Here is a 21,296-nt window from a genome sequence, read left to right as displayed (position 1 = left end):
AACCTATTTTTGGAACTCAACATAGGCTTTCGAGCCCATTATTTGATTCTTTCATTCATGCTGGGGTTTTTAGTGTTCCTTCTTCACTGGGATAATAAGCCCTAGCATTAAGGTTCAGTAGAAATGATAGAAGTACTGGACAATAAAAAGAAATTACCAAGAAGAAAAAAGATATAAACTATTATTCCACTACCTGTGTCTGATTGTTTAACTTTTGCACTTCCTTTTGCAAAAGCCCTATTCAGGGCCCACCAAATATTTCATTTCCATCAGAGCTTAATCTTTTCAGAGGAAGAAGGTAATACTACCTATTGCTGACTTTGAATGGGAGTTTGGGGATATGAGGGTCACAGAGAGATGATTACTGCCCCCTTCCTCCAAACTGTGGAGCTGACCATGCCATAAAACAGTTTCAGTCACCAAGAGTGAGCTTCGAGAGGAACCACTGGTGTAGAACTTTCAGTCTATGTGGACACAAGCAATAAAAAATGTGGAGGGGGTGTAAAGTGTATGTATATGTGTTTAAAATGTTATTGGCAAAGCCTGGTTGTTTTACTGCCAGTAATGGTCATTCATTTTTTCCCCTGTAATTCTATTCAGCTTCATTCTGGACTGATTCAAATAGGAAGCCGACACGATGTCAACCAAAAATCATTTTAATCTCCAAGTCCCATAAAACAATATAAAATACTCATATAACTCACTTTCCTGGAATTAAGTTTATAGCAACTAAAGTGCTTCCAATTTTATTTTTAGAAACTGGTTCATGCATTTTACATTGAATTAAGTCTAGTTCTTTTCTGTGACAGTTGGAGAGATATTTTAAATCTCAGCCAGTGGGCAAAGAATAATTTGTTTCTGATCTACATTTTTGCTTTGAAGAAACCATCGACTCTATTAATAAAACAAATGCTGTTTTCTTTTCCTTGAGAAGCCACAACGTGCACAGCCTCTGCTTGACAATCTGAGACAAAATAAATGTGATAAAATGGATTTTATATTAAAATGAGCCAACCTGACATGAAAGTCAAGGGACTGGTCCCAAAGAGTGACAATTACATTTACTACATTCCAGAATCAGCAATGCATTATGGTCCCTGCCTGCAAGTGCTTCTGAATGGAATTTCAAAGCCCTTGCAGATCCATATGTAGTCTTTCAAGATAAACTGTACATCAGCTGGTTCCTAAACCTCAAAACTACTGCCCATAGACAAAAGCATAATTTAGAAAAGAAACTCCCACAAAAATACACAGATGAAATATAGGTTGAAAATGGTGTGTAATTACTGGTACGTTACTGGTCATTACGGGTGTGTTAAGAGTCTGCTCTGATTAAAGAGATAATAAATCTTCAAGGAATTAAATAATTCTTAAAGGCAAAATGACACTTAGTGATGGATTTCTGTGACCCACTAGGAAAAACAGAAAACCACATTGTATGTGGGTAATTAAAAAAAAGTTTCTTGAAAGACAGGATAAACACTGACTATCATATTTGCTGCAAATGTGGAGATCAAATGACAAGTAAATCTTTGCTAAACCCCTCGCAGTCTGGAATCAGCTCAGAAAAAACAGAAAGGAGAATTCAGAAAAGCCACAAGGATGAGAACTGTGGGCTGATAGATGACAACCCCCAAAATACAACTGCTGAAGAGGTTTAGATGCAAACCTCAAACCACTTGTTTTAACTAATTGACCCTCAGCATGTGGCACTGATCAATCATTTACCTCCTGACTGGTGAGTTCTTTTAAAATGATTGTTTTTATGGTTGTATTTATTGTCCTCAACTTTTTATTTTGGAAACTTGCAAACCTCCAGAAATGTTGAAAGAATAGGAGGATAAAAACCCTTATATCCTTTATCTACATTTACTGATTGTTAACATTTTATCACATTTGTGATACATTTGTGCACTCTTTGTACATATTCCCCCAATCATTTGTAAGTAAGTTACAAATATTAGACTCTTCCTGTTCTACATACTTGAGTATATATCTCTTTAGAGCAAGGACATCCTCTCACATAGCCACAATACTGTTACCACACCAGGACATTTAACATTGTTATAAATTTACTGTCTTTTATACAAAACATATTTGCATTTCCCAAATTGTTTCCAAAATGTTCCTTATAGGATTTTTTTTTTTTTTTTCTGATCTAGAACCATCAAGAATCATGCACTGTATTTTGTTGTCCTGTATCTTTTGCCCTTTAATTTAGAAAAAGAGTGAGCAAATATTTTCTGTAAAGTGAAAGATATGAATACAAATATTTATATCTATTATAAATAGCATATAATAATATAAATATTTTAAGTTTTGCAGCCCATACTGTCTCTGTTGCAACTGCTTAACTATGGTGTTGTAGCACAAAAGCAGTCATAGACAATATGTAAAGGAATGAATGTAATTGTGTTTCAATAAATTCATATAATTTTCAAGTGCCATGAAACATTTTTCTAATTTTTTCCAGCCATTAAAAAATATACAAACCATTTGTAGATCACAGGTCATCAAAAGCAGTAGGTGGCAGGATTTGCCCTACAGATCAGAATTTGATGATACCATATCTAAAACAATCCTCTGCCTTTTTGTTAAAGGAAACATTTTACTGACATATATGGAAATGCACACACTTTTAAGTGGAGAGCTTGGTGACTTTTCCACAAGGTGAACAGGGTCATGGAACACAACTCAGAATAAGAAATAACTGCGACTTTATTTCATTTTTTAAAAACTCCACTTATTTATGTTATGTATGTGGATTGAAAGGTGGTTAGCACCAGGTCTAAGGGTGCTGTTATAGAACCCTTCCAGAAATGGTTTTAACTGTTATTATTAGAGTCCTCATCCTCTGCAGTAAACTGAATATCTCAGTCTTGATAACGATCCTGCCCTTTGGGCCAGGCCAGCTAATATGTGTGACAAAGTCATGCATGGAACCATTTCAGACAATATGCCAATTCCTTTAGATTCCATGAATGATTTCACCCCTTTTTGTAGAGTTCTCTTCCGGCTGTCTGCATTACCTCAGAGGGTGCCCAAGCCTGATAGGCAGGAAGATGCTGCTTAAAGAATGGATTTAAGGAAAGGTAGACATCAGCAGGCCCCGGGATCTGGGAGGTCTGGCTTTGTTCACAGGCTGGAGGGTAGCCGGGAGCTGTCATCCCTGGTGGGTAACTGGTTGATGAGACTACCTAAGACAGTTTTTTTTTTACCTTGTTTGCTGCATTTTATTTACCATGGGGGGCAAAATTTCTCAGCTTTGTAAAAGCAAAACTTGGAAAGTTTCCTTTAGACATGTGAATGGTCATGAGTAACTCGTGGGATCTCCTCCTGATACGGAAATAAGCTGCCTCACAAGTTCCTAGCTTTTCTGTTTACTCCAGGCATCTTCAATATGTTTATAATATTTCTAGAGCTTATCCCTAGTGTGAAGTGGGGATTAATCCATTTTTTTTTCAGGAGACAGAGCCAAACATCAATTAGCTTTTCTGAAAATGGCAGAATTTCTTGGATGATATGTGTCCTAGGCATATTGACATCAATGTGTGTGCTAAGCAATCATCCAAGGATACATAATTTTTTTTTTCTTTGAGATGGAATCTCACTCTGTCACCCAGGCTGGAGTGCAGTGGCGTGATCTCAGCTCACTGCAAACTCTGCCTCCCAGGTTCATGCCATTCTCCTGCTTCAGCTTCCCGAGTAGCTGGGACTACAGACGCCCGCCACCATGCCCGGCTAATTTCTTGTATTTTTAGTAGAAACGGGGTTTCACCGTGTTAGCCAGGATGGTCTTGATCTCCTGACCTCATGATCTGCCTGCCTCGGCCTCCCAAAGTGTTGGGACTACAGGCGTGAGCCACCGCGTCTGGCCGGACACGTAATTTGAGAGAGGTACAATCAAATAAATAGTGTTCTTGCTTTGAGGCTTAGCATGTGGGTTCAGTGACTTTCACATTGGTGAATGTGTTTGAAGAAGCTTAATCTCAGGACAATGTCCACTGCAGATTTATAATATTCTCCTAGAATCTCACACTCACATTTCAGAATAAAGACCCCTCTGGAGGTCTAACTTTGAGAGACCTGAATCAACACTGAAGAACTGAACAGACTCAGAGTCAGTTTCACTCCTGGGGTTCTCAGGCCCTTTCTTCTTTTCTACTCTCAGACCTAAGTTTATGTTAATATCCATCACCGCCCTCTCCCTGAAACTATTTCTACTTGGCTGAAGGCATTTAACTATTAATTCTTCGATTTTATTGAAAATTTTTTTCTATGTTCACATTCCAAATATTAAAATGGCACAATTAAGCTAACCAACATGGCAAAGGACCTATCCCTACTAGAGAACAGAAACCAGTCAGACAGTGCACACTGGGGAATTCCAGGTTGGGAAGGAAAAAAGATGCCATGAATCCTGATAGCTTCTTCTTTTTAAGTTTGTTTATGATGATGCAGCTCGAAAGATGATTGGCTTTCTTCTTGTAATTTATAATAGGACAAGGTTATCTGTTGTTAAGTAAATCCCTTTCTCTGGCTTTCTCATTTAGCTTGTGTTTCCAGGATCAAAGCATCATAAATAACCAATGAAGAAAAACACCACCTAAACATTAAGAGACAATTTCCATAAACGTTCACATTAAAAATGCATGATTGGTATGAAGATTTAATTGTAGCCACAGTATAGTTTCTGTCTTTTGCTGCAGTCGTATTTTCCTTTGTGTTGTCTGTCCTATTTAACTTTGAAGCCCACTAAAGATGAAAAATGGGCATTCATGGAGCAGGCGCACATGGCTTTAGATGTTTGGTGGTGGATCTGGTGTTTTCCCCTCTGTAGCATCAGCCTTTGTGTTCTCAGCAATGAACTTTAATAAAACAACCTCAAATCTGAGAGATGGTGGAGAGAAGAGAGAGCAGTAGACGTTAGCTGATTTTAGTATTTGTTTTGTCTGTAAGCGTGGTAAAATAGACTAATGCACAACTAACCACTCCTTCTATCCCCACTATATCATTTCCAGAGTTATGTAAAACTGTGTCAGAGATACTCAATTAATGAGCTTTCTGAGCCATGGTAGTAATATAGATGTGGTGTTCATATGGTGACTTTCATTTAATCACAACCAAACAAGAACTCTTGCATGATAGAGAAAAAGACCCTACAATAGACTACTGATTACTGTTATTATTGTTGTTGTTGTTGTTGTTGAGGCAAGCTGAGGAGAATGTAAAGAATACTAACCATTCTTTTTTATAACATATTAGTAAACATACTAACATGTAGTTGTGAAATGATTAAAGTTGTGGGGAATATAAGCAATATAAGCCTTTTTATTTTTTATTGTTGGCTACTAAATTTTGTTCCATGTAGATAGGCTGCTGGGGTTTCTGTGGGAAATGTCACATTGACTAGTAAGCCTTGGGAAAATTGCAAGGCTCAAGTCAGGCATCCTCCTAAGATCTCAGAGTTCAGAACTATTTGGCTGTCAGGGAAGAAGGGTTGAGAAATGTCCCCTTGATTTCCACTGGAAAGGGCTGCCTCGAGACTTGTTTTCTTTGCCTTCCAGCACCAGAAATGTAAAGTGCTGAGATACTTCAAGTCAAAGAAGTGAAAGGGTTAAATAAAGCATGGCCGTGATAGGCTAAGGATGAAGAGAGACCTAAGAGTTAGATGAGAATTGACTAGTTTAGTGTCTAAGAGGAGGAAAGATCTAGAAGCATCTAATTAGATTGGGGCCAGGAATTTTAAATGAGAGACATTCTGATGATTTTATGAATATAGTTTTTCTTCCCAGGTATATCCCGAATTCCATAAAGGAATTTAAAGAACCTTATAAAGATCCTTTATTTCCATTTGTCTTCCACATAGAACTTCAGCAGGACGACTTGCACAAAGTGATGGATCAATACATTTCTGTCAACTCATATTATACTTTAAAAGAAAAATATTTTGATGATGTTTTGCCTCTGTGTATATTTTGGGAATTATTTGATATGAATCTTGCAGTAGATTGAGACCATATTGTTTATTGTATATGGCATGTGAGAATTAACTAGAATGGGTCAAGAAATAACCTCACCTAGTTTTTAATCCTGACATTCTAAAGCCTGTCTGCCCTGTGAGATGTTTGGAGAAACAACACTGCCACCTTCTGGTAGATATATGTCATCTTTCTCTCTGCCCACCAATGGCACCCTGGCTCACCCATGTTTACATCAATACAGACCTAATTTGATTTGAAATTTTGCAAACTTTAAATCAAGTCTAAATAAAATCTTAGATAATAAGGCCGAAGATCAAAGGCACGGAAAGAAGGCCTCCAGCTTGTACATTTTTTTTGGAAAGGATTATGATTTTGCTATCAAAGAAAATCTTATCTCATTTCTACTGTGATGTGATATTGTGTTTAAGACTTACTACTTTACTGGGGTGTTCTAATAGACCTTCTAATGAGCAAGAATGCTCCAGCCTTAGAGCTGGGGATGATGGGAGTAGGCGGAGCAAGAGTATGGGGAAAAATTCAGACAAGTTGTATCAGCCATGAAAGGTGCGTAAACTGCCTAAGTGATGAACAGGTGAACAGAATTTTCTACGCTGTATTTTTGGATTGGTAGTTTATCTTGTTTGGTGTTAAATGTGTGTAGTCATGGTTACTTGACTAGTTCACTGGAAACCCATGTAGACCCATAGTCTTCTAGAGTGGGGCATACAGTAGGTGTCAATAAGAACTAGTTACATTAATTAATAAATGAGAACATATCTTTGCTTTTTAAATTTTTTTTATTTTATTTTTTTTGAGATGTAATCTCACTGTGTCACCCAGGCTGGAGTGCAGTGGCACGATCTCGGCTCACTGTAACCTCCACCTTGTGGGATCAAGCGATTCTCCTGCCTCAGCCTCCAGAGTTGCTGGGATTACAGGTGCATGCCACTACACCTGGCTATATTTTTTGTATTTTTAGTAGAGACAGGGTTTCACCATGTTGGCCAGGCTGGTCAACTCCTGACCTCAGGTGATCTGCCCATCTCGGCCTCCCAAGTGCTGGGATTACAGATCTTTGCTTTTATATTTCATCTCTGAAATACTGTGCTGAGAATGAGGCTGGAGAAGGTAAATTTTTATTTTCCTAATCTTTCTTACTCATTCCCCAATCCAAACCCTATGGCAACTGCTCATAAAGGTAGGCCAGTGCTAAAGAATCAGTTCTATTAATTTTTTCACCACTTGATCCATGTTAGGAAACAACATTAGCTGTGTGTAGTGGCACACACTTGTAATCCCAGCTACTCGGAGGCTGAGACAGGAGAATCATTTAGAACTCCGGAGACTGAGGTTGCAGTGAGCTGAGATCTTGCCACTGCATGAACAATTGCTTGGGCGACAGAGGGAGACTCAGTCTCCAAAAAAAAAAGACACTGGAATACATAAACAAACAAGATTAATCAGGATTAATGTCTTTTCAAGGTAATGTTAAAGGTAATGCTAGAACCACTGCTGGGGATTATGTTCCTATCAGAATATGCACCTTTGTCTTTGACTAGGCTATTTTACAATTTTGTAGAGATCAAAGTTAACTTGCACAAAACTGATAGCAATGCAAATATGTCCATAGACATATAAATAAATTCTGTCCAGTGGAAAGTTAATAGACTTCTCCCCCTGTCCACACACAAAAAAGCACCAATTTTGTTTCCATTTGCAAATCCATTTCACTCTTCCTGATCTATAAATGTCTCTGCTTTTTGACTTCCTCTGAACCTGTTGTTAATGAAGCCTTGTTCTCTCAATCACCAAGCAATTGAGCTATGGGATTTCATGTTGAGTTATTAGCTTCTACTAGTATTTTATCTGCTACCTCGTTTCATTAATGAGTTAAATGAAAGTTTGACATAAGCATGTTTTATATTTGCACGAGAATCATGATTGTTCCTCCTCCCATCCCCAAAGATCCTGCAGCACCCAATATTAAATAACAGGCTGAAGGAGGAGTCTGTGGGGCTTTTCTTATTTGGTTTTTATGGGAGTTGCATCATTGGTAATCCGAAGTTTTGTTCCCTTCCCCTCCCTGAAGTAGAGGGTGCAACTGAGAGTGACTGAGACTACCCACCTTCCCACGTGGTCTTCCCATGTGATCACTTGGTGATCCTGTGTTTGTGCAAACCATTTCTGAAACTCCTCTGCTGGAAGTACCTTCAAAATCTGCTGCAGAGTCTTCAGATTTGCAGCATGGTGTGAAATTCACTAGACATCGGGCTTTGGTATTGGTCAGACCTGCTTCAAATTCTAGCTCTCCATGCACTAGGTAGAAGTTATCAGATGTTTCTGTTTACTCATCTGTAAAACAGAGCTGTTACAGAGTGAATGAAACAATGTGTATTGTACCTGGTATGTAATATGTTCTCCATAAATCTTACCTATTATTGCTACATAGAAAGAAAAACATAGGACCTCCTTTCTTCCTTGGTCCTGCTGACGTGTAGCTCTGTGGTAACACCTCTGGTGCTAATGTTTAAGGCCCGGTTGACATAGACAGGACTACACCCATTTAGGCCTGTGTAGGGCCTGAAGGATGTAGGGGTCTGGGTGGATCGGATCTGGAAATTTCCTGGAGTGAGTAGACCCGGATTTGACCTTTCAATTTCTTGATTATGAGAAAGCCAAGGAAGGTGTGGTGAGTGGCAGATGGTAGCTAAGGGCAGTGGCCACGTAACAACTGCTATAGAAATTTTACAAATTTAATAATTGGTATGGCACTGCTGAGTAAAACAAAGCCCTGGGAGAGGGTAGGTGAGCTGAATTGGGCGTAAGGGGACATCTTTCCAGACACCCTTAAAGCGGATGCCAAGATGGTCACAGACAGCCAGGTCACCAAGCAAAGAACTTCTTTGCCTTCCTTCTGATGGGTTTTGTCTGATGGGAACAGCTAATATGGAGAATTTTTTCAGCTGTGGGCTCTACCATCCCACCCTTCTAATACAGATTTCAACTGCTGGTAGATTTTACTATTGAACCAGGACAGAAACAAAAAGGAAGCTTAAGTATCACAGCAGCCAGTGACACCACTGTTCCTTTGAGACACCTCAAAGGTGACAGTTACACAAACTACATTTATTCACTCCTTTTCCCTCAACAAATAATTTCCATATAACATGAAGAAGTGACTCTGAAATTTGCATTTTTAGGCAGAAAAAGGAATTCTGATATCAGCGAACCAATGTATCTGAATTTTTATTTAAAGAGGCTATAAAAGAACATTCTGGATATTATGTGTATCATTATTTTGGTTACTTTGCAGTGTTATTGATGTTTAACTTCAAATATCCAGTAGAGGGCATGAAAGGAATTGGTTTTGTTTGGGCTCACTATATTGAAGATAGAATTTGAATAGAGGAAATGAAAAACCAAATAGATTATACATTGCAGCTTTCAGACACGGACTGACAAATAATCTTTAGATATCAACCCAATATATATTGCAACTTTTCTTTTTTCTTATGTCATATCTTATACCCTTCATTTAAAATTACTTAACCCTTGAGAATTAGATTTCCTAAGCTATTGAACAAAATACATATGAAATCATTAAATATCACTGATTTGTATTCACATCTATTAGAGACAAACCTGAAGAATACACTGAACTTTAGTACATAATGTCATAGTATCCACGAAAAGCAAAGTTCTACCTTCTGGCAGAAACCCTTCATCTTTAGAATGCAAGACTGCTCTCAGCATCCCCTTCCTGCTTCAGATCTCAAGTCAGGCGCTGGAAGCAGGACAAGAACCTTTCACAATCAGCCTTGGTGCCAAGCTTGACTCAGGATTGACTTACCAGTTGTTGCTTTCTCACTCATTTGTGACTTTGGTGGAAAAACAAAAGAAAAGCACATACCTGCAGTACATTTAATGAGTGCCTGCAGTGTGCTAGATACTATATCAGATACTTGAAAAACGATTTTAATCTTTATAAGAACCCTACAAAGCCAACTTTATTATCCCCATTTTTCTGAGGCTCACAGAGGTTGCAAATTTCACGGCATTTCACTGCATGCCGGTCTGCTCTATTTCTCATAAAATCTTTGGGAAGTAAGAAATAAATCTTTGTGAAAAGATTGGTATCTGGAATTCTTAAATAATAAAATAACAAACCAGGTCACTTCTATATCTATCTATTTTGGATATTATCTTCCCCTGTATTTTTCATAATCCAGTCCCACATTTGGTTGATAATAATGTGTGCTTCTATTTTTGTCGTCGTTTAAATTTCTCTTTCTGATTAGCTTCTATAGTAGCTCTTCAAATTAACTGGCACCCCTACATTTTGTAAAACTATAAGCCTGCTCTAGAGTGGCCACCTTGTCACTGCTCTTATGTCATTCTTTTTATAGCTTTTATTCTTTCCTAGTGTTCTTCAAATGAGTTTTAAGGACCACCAGCATTTAAAATATTTTGAAGAGTTTGTTTAAAATAGAAATTATTGGGCCTCAACAAAGATCATTTGAACTAGAATCTTCTGGGCTGAAGCTTAAGAATCCACATCTTCACATACTCCTCAGGTATCTCTCATACACATGAGATTGATGCACTGGCTTAGAAAATGAGAATGACTGAGTTCAGGCAGCACTCAGTAAACCTTAGTTGTCAATGACTACGACTTAGGTTTCAGGCCACTTCACTTTCCATGTGTTATTTGTTGGCTACCATGCCAACCACACAGGTTAGTAGAAAAAGCATGTCTTTAAGAAGCAAATATACCTAGATGTTGATCATTTATTTAGCTTCAGTTTCCAACACTGTAAAATAATGTCTAATTTACAGTAAATGTTGAAGATAAAATGTAATAATATAGGTTTACCACAAAACTAGCACAGTATCTGGTCCATATTGGAGTCTCAAATAATGATAGGTTCTAATAAGCATGATATCCCATTAAATAGATACAATTCTGTTGCTTGGCATTTGAGAGACTAAAGCTCCATTTATAAAGTGAGATGTTTATTGGGAAAGCATGTTATCATTTGCATTAAATTTGAATTCTAAAGAAAGACCATAATTAAGTATATCTTCTGGAAACAGTTTTCCCAGTAAAGTGATATATAATTTGCTTCTTTTATATATATATACAGGTTGCCAAATGTTGGGAGATAATTCTTAAAGGATCTCTCACATTGCAGCATGTTTTGTGAGTAAGGTATTGGTTGCCATTTGTTCTGAACTGTCTCTTCAAGGATGTTTGTATAGCAAACAGCCTTGGCACATAGAGTGCCTTCCCCTAGAGCAGGCATGCTTATTGCCCATTGTAAAAGATTCAGGTTCCCCAAACTCAAGAATTCCTATCCTGAAATGCAACCGTGTTCAGGCTTCCTTCTGGTGCATATGTGTCACTCCCATACAGCACAGGAGCAAGAGGTGCTGATTCAAATATGCCAACTCTCATGCTGCTTGCTCTGCTTGCCTCTGACCCAGGAATCTTGTTTTTGTCAGCATCCATGACATTGTGGCTGACCAGCTTGTTAGATTTCAAGTTGGGTAAAATCTCAGACCCATTCATAGTCCTTGACACTGTGTAAAAGTACCTTTAGCACAGGTTTGATACTTTTTTTTATTTTTTGTTTCCTAGCCTAAGTACTTGTCTGGTGAAATCCACAATGACAACTGAAGAAGGAGGTGACTTGACTCAGATTACAGAGCAAGTTCTAAGCTGAGTCTAACCCCTGGACTCATGCTTTTAGCTTTCTGCTCTTTTCTTCAGGCATTGACACTTGGCTAAACATCCAAGGCAAAGAATATGCAGAGAGAATATGAGTTTATCAGGATAGGTAGACATTCTATCATGGAAAAAGAATGTTTTCTATTGAGCTATTGGGACTCGGGCAAAGCCATCCTTGGCTAATTCTTTTGCTAACTTTTTCATGGACTTTTGCTAACAATTGATGGACTGTGCTTCTTCGGTGGTGTTTTCATAGAAAATTCAAGTTCATGAATTGCCCAATGATATACAGCACCAAAGTCATATGATGAAAAGCAGAGTTACCAACATTGCCAACAAGCCTTGGGATAAATGGATGTGCTAAGCTAGTACATAAGAAAGGAATTCTGGGTTCCATTGGAATCAGTGGTGATGGAATTCACAGGTACTTAGTGGATGGATGGTGGGAGAAAGGACAGGTTATGTTTGGGGTGGATGGTGCTTAGGGCCACTTAAAATTAGGAGGTAAGTATAAGAAATAATTTCACTCAAAATACCATTTCCTTATAAGCTGTTCAGTGCATTTTGGTCCACAAAAGAAAAAGTTAAAATCTTGAAAGTGAAAACAGCTGGAGATCATTAAGCAATCACCAAGAGTTTGCAGACCACGGCAGCAAGAGGTTGGGATAGAGTTTTGAAAACAGAGAATGCTTGATTTAAAGACCTGTCAGGGAACTTGGCTGCGTTTTAGACATTGCCTCTATGTAGGTCTTAGAGTTCCAGTCAATAAAATAAATGCATATTCTTTACTTAAGCTGAGATATTCCTGTGCCAGTAACATTCTCTGAAGGACAAGGAGAGTCCTTCTTTAGTTTAGTATACTTAGTTCATCAGGCATCCAGAGGTTCCAGACTGAACAGACATGGAGAGTACAAATGGTGCAAAGTATCTCTGTCCTTCAATAGCTTACAGATCAGTAAAGGGAACAGATATATAAGTACATAATCACAGTAGAGTGAGATATGTGCAATAACAAAAGTATTAATAAGTTGCAGAAGTAGATCATAAGGAGCATTAATTCTATCTTGTAGTAAAGAGTAAAGAAAAGCTTCACAAAACAGGGGACATCTTATGTTGATTTTCTTGTTTTCCCTATTTAATATGAGCCACTAGTAGAACCTTTGTTTCCTTCTTTTAACACGACCTAAAATGAAGGTCCTTCCTATTAACAGGGGAGACCTAGTCTTCCCTGTTAATAGCATAACCCTCTTAAAAAAGTGGATAGTCTCTTTCTTCATTTCACTTCATGGAGGAAATAATTTAAAGTATGTAGTAAGTTTTTTGCCTATTTGAAATGTTTTTCAACTGTACAGATTTAATAAATACCTTATGCATATGATTACACAATTTCTGAATGATTGTACAATATGAGTTATTTATCAAGGCAATTCACTTCTTTGGCATAACTATGCTGAAGACCAGTTTATTTACTGAGCACGGGTTCGAATTGAGCTTAACAGGTGAGCCACTGAAACTTGGGGACTGTGAAGATCCTACAATATCTTTTGGAACTAAAGTCTCACATCACAGGTACCTCTAATCTTGATGATGAATGTTCATTTGGGTTCCACAGAAACATAAAAGTTGCTAGCTTTTTTTTTTTTTTCCATTTTAGTCAGTGTAATCTCATGTACACTCTCCACTTCTAACCACAGAAGGTTGGATTGGAAGTGGATTCCATTCTGTTAACAGAAAAGCAATTACTTAACGTATAAATTTATAAAGGAGACTTTATTTCTTATAAAGGGTTACAGCCTGCAAGGTGGCCATTCTGAAAGGCTGGGAAGCATAGCCTCTGGCCAAAGCCCAGACACAGGCACTTCAAGGGAGAGAAAGAGGAGACAGGAATTTATGCTGATTTCGATTCTTTGTGATAGTGGTGAGTATTTTCTTAGATAATCTTCCCCTTTGCTTTTGGGAGCGTCCTCTGGGTAAAATGCCCAGGCACTTGGAATTCACTTCCTCAAAATTCTTTTATTTTTCCTAGGGACTTTAAAAGCATAGCAAGAACCTTATTTATTTGTTATTTCTCTTCAACTTCCTTCATCAATTTTTTCCACAGTTTGTCCATGTAAGTGTTTAAAGATTGACTTGTTCTCCTGGGAGTTTAGATTAAGGGGAGATGGGTGGGAAAGGCGTTCCAAGTAGAAGAAACAGGATGCACATACACATAAGGAATTTTTTAAAAAGCAAGGCATTCAGTAATATCGAGGAACAGTACACAAGGGGTTGAGCAAAAGGTGGGGAAATAGGGCCAGAAAGGGAGGCAGGGACCAGTTATGAAAAACCTTGTAAACTATTTCGACCATGACATCAACATAGGTTTCTAAGATGAGGATTGTTAGGATCAGATTTGTGTTTTTAAAAGATTGCTGTGACGGCAATGTTGTGACTAAGATGAGGCACAAAGAGGGAATCGTCTGGGCAATAGCAGGGAGAGAATTCCAGCCCTTTAGTTGAGAGACAGTGAAGCCTTAACTAAGACAATGGAAATGAGATCAGGGAGGGAAGGACAGGTTTGAAAGCTACTTCAGGAGGGCAAATAAGAAGATTTTTATAAGAGAATTGGTTTAAGTGGTGAGTGAGGGTCAGGTGGGAAAGATCATCGGGTTTCTGATTTTGGTGAGTGGCCAAATGGGGAAAGCATAAAAAGGAAGAAATATGGAAAGAGGTACAGGCTTGAGGGACAAATAGGCCTGACATCACCATGGAGTGTCTAGTTGAAGATCAGAGGAAGTTGGAAATGCAGGTCTGAAATTGAGACTAGAACTTCGGTTGACAATATATAGGTGGGGAAAACATTAGCAGTGGAAAACATAGGAGGATGTCTGCTCAGCCAATGAGCTAGGCATCAGGAATTATGTCTTCCTAACCACAGCCTTTGCTGTAGAGGTGAGCCTTAGACAACTTTGTTCATTATTTCACTTTGTTATGAACTTTGTTCATAATGAAACCATTATTTCAACATTCACTTGACAAATGCGTTTTGAGTGCCTATTGTGCCACGCATGAGTGATTGTGTGGTGACGGAGACAGACAAGGTCCCTGCTTCCTGGAGCTCACGTTCTAGTTCATGATACAGGTGGCAGGAACAACATATGCCGTGGGCCTCAAGCAGAAAGAACCTGACATGGTCTAGGAACGTCATCATGAAATGAAGCTTGAGAGGTGGGCCAGGGTCAGATCATTTGGGGCCTTGTAGGCCATGCTGATGAGAATAGAGTTCTTTCTAAGTCTCTGAGGATTTGCAAAAAGGACAGTGTTGAAATGGGCTTTATCACATGTTCATCTCCACTTCTGACCACAGAGAGCTGGATTGGAAGTGGATTCCATTCTGTTAACAGAAAAGCAGCTACTCAATGTATAAATTTAGAAAGCAGACTTCATTTCTTATAAAGGGTTACAGCCTGCAAGGTGGCCATTCTGAAAGACTGGGAAGCATAGCCTCTGGCCAAAGCCCAGAAACAGGCACCTCAAGGGAAAGATGAGACAGGAATTTATACTGAACAGGTTGGCCAAGTATACATATTCAATGGTTTACAGAGAAGCTATGAATATTCATGATGAGGGTCATCATGCACATTCAGGTTGAATAAACATGTATGTTACATACCACCCCTGTTCACCCTGAGGTGGAGACTTAACATTTAAATGCATTACAGTTAGGCCAGATATGTCAAAAGGTGAAGCAGAGACAGGAAGGCACTCAAGTACACAGGCTGTAAAACCTGCCAGAGTCAGTCCATGGCTGGTGGTCTCTAATCAGGAGAAAGTTACAGAAATCAGTCTCTTGTTCAATCAAAACTGTAGTTGTGGCTTGTGAAACAGGGAGTCAGTCAGCGTCTGATGGTGGGTGAGCTGCAGTTATTTCAATATTGCTTATCTTGAGGTCAGTGCTTGTTTAGCTTCAGAGTAAGGAAAAACCTTGTGGCAGTTAGAACTTAGTTTATTCTTTAAGTGTAGGAGTGCATGACTTAACCCTTGCCTGGTGTGGCCTTAGGTCCTATTTAGAATTTGGTATCTTATTGCCATAAAGAGTCCATTCTGTCAGCCTTATTTTGATATTAATGCTGGCAAGTTATGTCTAAACTTCAAAAGGGAGAGGGTATGATGAGGCTTGTCTGACCTCCTGACCCATCATGGCCAGGAACTCAGTTTTTAAGGCTTCTCTGGGGTCCCCTTGGCCAACAGGGGGTCCATTCAGTGGGTTGGGGGGCTTAGGATTTTATTTTTCGTTTTCAATCCTTAGGCTAGCTGGTGATTTCTGACAAAGCCTAGTGCAAAAAGATTATCTGGACCAATCAAGACTTTTTTTTTTTTTCTCCCCATCAGGAGTTTACACTAATAAACACTGAGTAAATGTGGCAATTGGTAGAGGTTGCTGAAACTGACAAGATGCTGCAAGATAGAGAAAGAACCATTATGGACTGTGTGCAAACTGAAGTTGTGAGAAAGTAGAAAGCATCATGCAGCATAAGTGATGTGGCACAGGAAGACAGAGCACACCCCTGTTGTTTCGTTCCTGTGAGACACCTTTGTTCTTTATTGCCCATGTGTGTCATTACAACAGACTCTTCCTTATTGGAATCATCTCTGTGAACCTCTCTTACAACTGAAGAGGCCCAATTAAAACACCTAGGAAAAGAGAGAACGGGACAGAGTTCACTGCTTTACCCTCTGTGACCCCGTGGATGAGTCATATTTTTATTGTAGCACTTAGAGTTTCGATTATACTTCTTTATTTGTATGCTTCTCCCACGATTTGCATGACTTATTCATTTTGGTACCTACAGTACTGACCATCATGCCTTGCACATTATTTGATGCTCAAAAGTGCTTATTGAGTTGAATTAAGCATGGAACCCTAAAATGTTTTGAAGGTTGAACTAAGGAGGGAGAATAAGTACAAAGAGCAGTTTTAGAAGAAGGAATTACAGTAGCCGTACACGGGGAACCAAATGGAGTGGCATCCGGAAAGAGATGGATATGAGAATATCATAAGAAGGAGTGGTCAAAAGGACCAAGTGCTGTAGAGAACTTAAAATAGCAAGGACTAAAAATGCCTGTTGGATCTACCAATGGTTTTATTTTTATTTATTTATTTATTTATTATTTATTTATTTATTTATTTTATTATACTTTAAGTTCTAGGGTACATGTGCATAATGTGCAGGTTTGTTACATATGTATACTTGTGCCATGTTGGTGTGCTGCACCCATCAACTCGTCAGCACCCATCAACTCGTCATTTACATCAGGTAAATGTGATGTTCCCCTTCCCGAGTCCAAGTGATCTCATTGTTCAGTTCCCACCCATGAGTGAGAACATGTGGTGTTTGGTTTTCTGTTCTTGCGATAGTTTGCTGAGAATGTACCAATGGTTTTATAACAGAGATAGAAGGAAAAGTCATATTGTCATCTACTGAAAAAGCATAGTCAGAAGGGGTGGATGATATTTAATAATTTATCACAGCATATGCTGATCTTATTGATTCCCCAAAATTGAATTACGGACTTCCATTTATATATAACTGCAAACCAAAGGATAAAGCTTTGGTCATTGAAAGGAGATGCATAATATTTTCTATAAACAAATGAAACAAACATTAAAGATTCAATATGCTCAGATTAATATGCATGCTCATCAATTTTTTAGGCTTTTTTTTTTTTTTTTTTAGAATAGTTAACATTCAAAGCAAAAGGAAGAGAAAGGTAGAGAGACTTCCTAATACCCCCTGCCTCACACATGCATAACTTTCCTCATTATCAACATCCCCTTCCAGAGTGGTACATTTGTTACAATTGATGAACCTATATTGACATGTCATAGTCACTCAAAGTCCACAGTTTATATTAGGACTGAATTTTGGTGTTCTATATACAGGTTTGGACAGTTACGTAATGACACATATCCACTGTTATACTATCATGGTGTAGTTTAACTGCCTTAAACATACTCTGTGCTTCTCCTACTCATCTATCCCTCCCCACTAGCCCCTGGCAACTGTTGATCTTTTTACTGCCTCCATAGTTTTATCTTTTACAGGATACCATAGAGTTGAAATCATACAGTATGTAGCCTTTCAGATTGGCTTCTTTCACTCAGTAACATGCATTTATGTTTCCTCTATATCTTTTCAAGGTTTAATAGCTCATTTATTTTTAGTGCTGAATGATATTCTATTGTCTAATGTTCCACAGCGAATTTATCCACTCACTTACAGAACATCTCGGTTGCTTCCAAGTTTTGGCAATTATGAATAAAGCTACTATAAACATATATGTGCAGGTTTTTGTGTGGACATTTTCAACTCCTTTGAGTAAATACCAAGGAGCATGATGGCAGGATTATATGGTTAGGGTATGGTTAGTTTTGTGAGATACCTCAAAATTGTCTTCCAAAGAGGCTGTGCCATTTTGCCTATTCTCAGCAATGAATGAGAGTTCCTGTTGATCCTCATCCCCCAAGCATTTGATGCTTTCAGTGTTCTGGATTTGGTCATTTCACTAAGTATGTAGCGGTATCTCATTGTTTTAATTTGCATTTTCCTGATGACATATGATGTGGAACATCTTTTCATGTGATTATTTGCCATCTGTGTATCTTCTTTGATAAGGTAGCTGTTGAAGTCATTGACTCATTTTTAATTGGGTTTTTTATTGTTGAGTTTGAAGAGCTTTTTGTATATTTTTGATAACAGTTCTTTGTCAGATGTGTCTTTTGCACTCATTTTCTCCCATTCCGTGGCTTTTCTTTTCATTCTCTTAACATTGCTTTTGCAGAGCAAAAATTTATATTAATGAAGTCTAGTCTATCAATACTTTCTTTCACAGATCATGCCATTTGTGTCATATCTAAAAAGTCACTGCCATACTCAAAGTCATTGCCATTCCCAAAGTCATCTAGGTTTTCTCCTATATTATCTTCTAGGAGTTTCATAGTTTTGCATTTTACATTTATGTCTATAATGTATTTTGAGTTAATTTTTGTGAAGGATGTAAAGTTTGTGTCTAGATTCTTTTTTGCATATTGATTTACAGCTGTTCCAGCACTATTTGTTGAGAATACTCTTTGCTTCATTTTATTGCTTTTGCTTCTTTGTCAAGGATCAGTGGGCAATATTTATGTTGGTCTATTTCTGGGCTCTCTATTCTGTTCCATTAATCTATTTGTCTATTAGTTCACCAATACCACACTTTCTTGATTACCATAGCTTTAGAGAAATACTTGAAGTTGGGTAGTGTTAGTCCTCCAACTTCTCTTCATTTTTTGCCGTGCTATCTGAATCCTCACTCCTCCTTTGGCTCTCTTTTTAAATTCGTTTGTTTGTTTTTGAGACAGAGTCTCACTCTGTCACTCAAGCTGGAGTGCAATGGTGTGATCTCGGCTTACTGCAAACTTTGTTTCCAGGGTTCAAGCAATTCTTATGCTTCAGCCTCCTGAGTAGCTGGGATCACAGGCGTGTGCCATCACATCCAATGAATTTTTGTATTTTTGGTAGAGATGGGGTTTTGGCATGTTGGCCGGGCTGGTCTTGAACTCCTGACCTCAAGTGATCTTCCCATCTTAACCTCCCAAAGTGCTGGGATTACAGGTGTAAGCCTAGCACCTGGCCTCTTAAAATTTTTATAATTTTCTGCTGAATATCATCAGAAAGTTCTGGAAATGGAATATATGTGGGAAGAAGATTAACCTTTGACAATCTTTGTTTTTTGTGTTTTTCCTGCAGACTTTCATCTAATGAAGGAGGTTGTGCCTGTGTCTAATTGCAGGAGGGTTCCTATGACTCTGGTCTTGCTATGGAGTCACCATCTATAATCAGCTTCTTTTCTTTCAGATATTATTCAACTTCGAACTTTTTAGCTTTTAGTTGTTTGCTTGCTTTCTTTCCTCCTTCACTATGACAAGGAATGCCACGTCCTTTTTAGACCTGCAACTTTGGTTGCCTGTTTTTCTATTTTATTGCTTTGCAATCTTCTGGGGCTTTGCATCCAACACATGGCTCTCCTGAATTTGTCTTTTTCTAATATAAAAACGATCATGCACTTTCTTTCCTTGGCACCTGAATTTCTGGCAGGTGATTTTCTCCATTCAAGATTGTGCTGTGAGTGAAACAGCCCTCAGTCATTAATGTCATTTGCAGAAGGTTCAAATCTGCTATCAGGTGGCTCTAGCCTTATTTATGTTCCGCTTGGGTTTTAATCTTTTTTGCTATATTTTTCTATTTCACCTCACTTGGATAAATGGCAGTCCTCTGTGGCTGCCTCTTTGTAACTAGATAGATAAAGCTGACCAACTTCATGCCTTCAGGAAGTTTCTCCTCTGCTTTTTTAATGAATAGAAGTTTCTCTTTGTTTTTTCCCAGCTTTTCTTCTCTCTTCATAAGCCAAACTTAAAGAGAAAAAATGTATAATTTCAGTAGACTCCCACAACCTTGTGTGGGAGTGGGAGTTGAAAGGGTGTTAGGGAGGACCTCAGGTAGGTGACTCACAGGGATCTTCAATAGGACTCTGTAGTGAAAGTCCTTCTCTTGACCCCAGAGGCAACTCTGATACCACTCTTCCACTGCTATCAGCTTTTCACTTACTTTAGCTGTGAAGAGTCAGCAGTTGCCAGAGTGGATACAAGGTTAAGGAAGAATATTACAATAAGGAATACTTGAACTTAGCTGGAATCTGGAAGAATCCAGTAGAGAGGGAGAACCTGAGATGGAGGAGAGTCCTATCAAAAGGGTTGAGTGCCTAGCCCAGGAATCAACCCAAGCTACTAGCTTAATTACTAATTAAGATGCCTTCACACAGCAACTGATCTCTTGCCCATATCAGTAATTTTATCACTACTACTATTATTAGTTGGGTGGCTTTGGGGAGTTAATGAAGATTATGGGATGAGAACTAAAGATTATGATGATGGGGGTTGTCTGTTTACTCTGCTGTTTGTTCTTTTTTGCTGTGAAAAAGCTCTTTAGTTTAATTAAGTCCTAGCAATTTATCTTTGTATTTATTGCATTTGCTTTTGGGTTCTTGGTCATGAAATCCTTGCCTAAGCCAATGTACAGAAGGGTTTTTCCAATGTTATCTTCTAGAATTTTTATAGCTTCAAGTCTTAGATTTAAGTCCTTAATCCATCTTGAGTTGATTTTTGTGTAAGGTGGAGATAAGGATCCAGTTTCATTCTCCTACATGTGGCTAGCCAATTACCCCAGCACTATTTGTTGAAAACAGTGTCCTTTCCCCACTTTATGTTTTTGATTGCTTTGTCAAAGATCAGTTGGCTGTTTTAAGTATTTGGGTTTATTTCTGGGTGCTCTATTCTGTTCCATTGGTCTATATACCTGTTTTTATACCAGTACCATGTTGTTTTAGTGACTATGGCCTTATAGTATAGTTTGAAATCAGGTAATGCGATGCCTCCAGATTTGTTCTTTTTGCATAGTCTTGTGTTGGCTGTGCAGGCTCTTTTTCGGTTCCATATTAATTTTAGAACAGTTTTCTCTAATTCTGTAAAGAATGATGGTGGTATTTTGATGGGAATTGCATTGAAT

The sequence above is a fragment of the Chlorocebus sabaeus genome, chromosome 24, assembly GCF_047675955.1.
Source record: "Chlorocebus sabaeus isolate Y175 chromosome 24, mChlSab1.0.hap1, whole genome shotgun sequence".
Taxonomy (NCBI): Eukaryota; Metazoa; Chordata; class Mammalia; order Primates; family Cercopithecidae; genus Chlorocebus; species Chlorocebus sabaeus.
The sequence above is the reverse complement of the archived record's forward strand: the minus strand, read 5'-3'. Positions refer to the sequence as shown.